Below are 4,956 nucleotides of genomic sequence, written 5' to 3' on the forward strand. Positions count from 1 at the left end.
CTGGGATCGAGCCCTACATCCGGCTCTCTGCTCGGTAGAGAGCCTGTTTCCCTCTCTCTCTCTGCCTGCCTCTCTGCCAACTTGTGATCTGTCAAATAAATAAATTTTTAAAAATAATAATAATAATAAATGTGAAGAATGAAGACTAGTAGCTGGCACAGAGGTCATGTTACGGAAATTTCTCTATTCCTGGAGAGGTGTAGAGATGGACAACAGATGGAAGCAATTAAGAGAAAGGAAGCCCACGTGACAGCAGAGCTTGTCCTGACATGTGATGCTGTCCCCAGAGTTCCCCAAGTAAAATCATGCAAGTGTGTTTTATTAGGGAGAACGTTCGAGGTGGATACCATTACTAGAAGTGTTGGGGCTTTTCTGGTGTTCATTGCTCATTGTTAGGTATGTAATATTCATGTTTTCCCTTGTGTGTATCTCCTTTCCCTGCTGGATAATATTCAGTTGTATGCCCATAATTTATCTATTCCTCTGTTAATAGACACTTAGGTAGTTTCTAGTTCGGGACATTTAGGAATAAAGCTGTTATAAACATTGCTGATTGTTGATATATGTTTCATGGTGCTCTTATGCACACATTTCTCTGGCTTTTTTCTTTTTTTAAAGATTTTATTTATCTGACAGACAGAGATCACAAGTAGGTATAGAGACAGGCAGAGAGAGAGGGGGGAAGCAGGCTCCCCGCTGAGCAGAGAGCCCGAATGCGGGGCTTGATCCCAGGACCCTGAGATCATGACCTGAGCCGAAGGCAAAGGCTTTAACCCACTGAGCCACCTAGGCACTCCACACATTTCTCTAGCTTTATCCCCAGAAAATGATGCCCTGGATCATAAGGAGTGAAGATCATCGATTGCAGTTCTCCAAGGTGTTTGTACCACGTTACGTTCCTACCGGCGTGAGGGAGAATTTCCTCTGCTCCACATTTCATCAACACTTGGTATTTCAAAGTGTTTAATTTTAGTCATTCTGGTTGAGTCTTAACGATACTCCATGGTGATTTTATTTTGCATTTCCTGGATGACTAATGAAATTAAGCACATTCTCACATATTTACTGGCCATTTATATTTTCCTTTTATGAAAAGTGGGTTGAAATCCTTTGCTGATTCTTCTTTTGACTTGTTTATCTTTTTCTTAATAATTTGAAGGAGTCGGTTATGTATTCTGGGCACTAGCCTTTTGTAATGATAATTGTTGAAAATATCTTTCCCACCCCAGAGTCTGTCTTTTCACTTTCTTGTTGATGTGTTTTGCTGAACAAAAGTTTTTAGTTTTAATACACACATGAATTTATCAGTCTTTCCCTAAGAGTTAGTGCTTTGGGGGCAGGGGGGCCTCATTTAAGAGTCCTTCCTATTCAAGAACATAAAGATATTGTTCTGTATTCACTGTAAAAAGATTTATAGCTCTGCCTTTCATTTTTAGGTCTTTCATCCCTGCAGCATTAAATCTGAAAAGACCTCAAACTTCTTTGCCTGATTACAATGGGGGCCATGGCATCACAGTTTGGAGCACAGACTGGGAGGTAGGCTGCTTGTGTTTGAGTCTGTATTTGGCTCAGTTACTCACTAGCTGTGTGACTCTGAGAAGCTGCTTAACTTTTCTGTGCCTTGTTTCTCCAGATGTAGTAGTACCTACCTTACAGAGCTTTTATGAGGGTTAAATGAGTTAATACACATAAAAGTGCTTAGAGGAAAGAGGTCCTAGCATGTTAAATGCTTTCTGGAACTTGGCTCTATCTTTGTTTTGCCTTAAAGTTCCTCCCCCAGCTCACTCAGAGCCCATGATCAGTCCTTACCACTGCCCAGCAGTAGGCAAGACACAAGACCGCGTGAGGCTCCATGCTGTTTTGATAAATATTCTGCCGGAAGAGTTTCTTCTTACTTTTTTTTTTTTTAAGATTTTTATTTATTTATTTGGCAGACAGAGATCACAAGTAGGCAGAGAGGCAGGCAGAGAGAGAGAGAGGAGGAAGCAGGCTCCCTGCTGAGCAGAGAGCCCGATGCGGGACTCGATCCCAGGACTCTGGGATCATGACCTGAGCCAAAGGCAGAGGCTTTAACCCACTGAGCCACCCAGGCGCCCCGTTTCTTCTTACCTCTTACATGATTTTCCTGCATGCGTCAGTATTTGTGAGCTTCTTATGGAAACTCCATCAACGGCTGCCTTAGCCCCCCAGCAAGAGCACAGTCTCATTCCATCGACTTTAAGATCGGAGACAGCGGAAGTCAGTTCTCTCTGGATATTGCTCATGCTCCCTGGGAAGTTAAATAGCTCCAAAAGTGGTGAAAAGAGAAAGATTTCTCAACTTCTATCACTCTGGGATGTATATTTGAATTGTTTGGGACATCCCACGCGATCTTGTCTCCTTGTCCTGTCTCTGGGTGGCACCTTCAAGACACAGAAAGCGGTTTCAAGCCAGAGAAGGAAAGAGGCGAGTATTTGTTGAAAGACTTCAAAGTAGTAACAGCTTTATACATGTTATGCATGTAATCCTCCCAAAAGTGTGTGAGGGGGTAACTCATGTGAGGACAGGCCAGAAGGGCTGAAATTCAGAACAAGGTTTTCTTGGCTTCACTGTGAGAACCTTTTCTATCGTGCAGTCTCACCCAGAGGCACTGACCAGTAGAAATACTGAGAAGAATATGCCTCACCCTATTGACTACTCCACACATTTATTTGTTATTCTGTCACCTCGTCTGTGCCCCTGGTCACTTATCCTCAAGCCACCCCTGGGCTGCTCTTTTATCACCAAAAACTGCTTTTCCGGTGAATGTCACTGCCTAAACTTGACCACTCATCACATCTCAGACTGGATTTAGTATCTTCCAGATATCCGAGGGGCCACCCCTGTGGTCACCCCCCCATAGGGCTGGCAGCAGGGGAACCTTCTCAAAGCTCCTTCTCTTGCACAGATCGGTTTATACGTCAGGTCAGTGCGTGTGTGTTTGTGCACAGGTACACCTGTAAGCAAAGGCAAATGTGTCACAGGAATGACCTGATGAGTAAGACCGTGTGATCATCGTGCCCAGCTGTGTGCCTGTGTGTACGAGACACACACAGGTAAAAGCATACAACTTACGTATACGTGCAAGAAAAGTGCACATAACCCGGCTAACTGGCATTAACGAGCTGGAGTATTTTTGCTGAAGCCACTTTTAGATGTCAAGAATGCACGTAACTGGGACACTGCTGTTATTTTCAAGAACTCATGCAAATGAGCCACTTCTAGGTTGAGTCTTGAAACAACCCAGGGCTCTGAGCTCTCTGGCACAGGGGCCCTGGCTTCGGGGCCAGCAGCTCTTCGGGACCACAGCCCAGGTCTGACGCCCATGACGAGATCTGCAGCAAATGCGTGTTGTATAAACAGATGAAAGCATGAACTAGATCTGTTGACACGGGGCCCAATCGATCCCGTCTTTCCAAGCCAGCTCCCCACCCTGTGCGCGTGATCAGGAGAAGTAAGAAGTAGCGCCCTGCAGCTGGAGAGCAGCCAGCAATTAGATTCAGACTTACGATGCAACTTAGACACAATTAGGCAAAAAAGTTGACTCGGGCATTTCAGAAATTATTTTAACAGCAGGAGTTAAGATTGTAGTTTTTCTTCCCAACCCGTAACATGTGGCTTCGTATGTAGCAAACGTTTAATAAATACTAACTGATCATCCTTCAAAATCTAGATAATTCTATTTCAAATTCCTCCTTAGTGGTGTATATAATGATTAACCAAGGTAAACGTTCATAGACACACATGGGCACTGTCCATCCTGCCACCACCTGTCCCCTCCAGCTTCCCGGTTCTCCACCTGGGGGCTGGCTACAGAGGCACCAGGTACCATTCTTAGAATCTGAGTAAATTCCTTCTTTCCGGAGTTTCCATAGGAGCTTGCTTTTCTTCTCAAGAGTTTGGCAGAAGTTCATTCCCACCCTGTCCTTTACACAGGAGGATAACTTCTCCAGCAGGAATGCTGTGGCATCAGCAGCGATGACCCCAGCCTAGGGTGGCCTCACAGACCTCGGCCCCTTCTTGTCTTTTGCAGCATGCTTCAGAGGATACGCAGGCTGCCCCAGAACACAGCCAGCAAAGACATGGACGTGGATGGTGACATGTGCACCTGTCCTCCCTGAATTGTTTTACAGGTTTTGCACGTCTGGAAGGGTATTACTAGCAATGGTAGCCGGCCAGCTCGTGGTGGGTCAGCCCAAGCATGGTACAGTCGCTTCTCCAATGGCCAGTAGACAAGAAGTGGATGGCAAAATAAGCTGTGGCTGAGGGTTTAGGTAGTGTTACTGCCGCATGGTAGCCCCCACTAAGGTTCATTTGTTGAAATTCTAACCCCCAACCCCTCAAAGTGTGAGTATATTTGGAGATAAGTCCTTGAAAGAGGTAAATAAGGTCCAATGAGGTCTTATGGGTGAGCCCTAACCCTAAACAAAAACTGTCCTTATAAGCAGAGGAGGTAAGAACACAGACACACACAGAGAAGCCCATATAACACCGAGAGGAGATGGTATCCACAGCCAAAGAAAAGTGCCTTAAAGGAAAACAACCCAGCTGAGGCCTTGATGGGGGACATCCAGCCCCCCAGAGCTGTGAGACAAGACACTTCTATGGTTTAAGCTGCTCACTCAGTAGCACTTTGTTTAGGTGGCCCAAGCCAATTAATTCATGCAACAAAGAGTCTGGGGTTAACTGTGACCCAAGGAAGCCCTGGTCAGCACCCTAAGTGGACACCGGAGGCAAAGAGTCATGATGATTAAAGAATAGGGACTATGAAGGGGACAATGCATCCCTGTTCATTACATCCACCGAGAAATTTTCTCTGTGTCAGTTCTGGATCCCTGCTTCATCACAAACCACTGAGAGCTTAGAAGCTTCATCAACAACCACCCAGTGGCTCTCAAGTCCACAGGCCAGCAGGTCGGGCCAAGACAACCGGGGCGA

The sequence above is a fragment of the Enhydra lutris genome, unplaced genomic scaffold (assembly GCF_002288905.1).
Source record: "Enhydra lutris kenyoni isolate GAN:26980312 unplaced genomic scaffold, ASM228890v2 scaffoldscaffold18, whole genome shotgun sequence".
Lineage (NCBI taxonomy): Eukaryota > Metazoa > Chordata > Mammalia > Carnivora > Mustelidae > Enhydra > Enhydra lutris.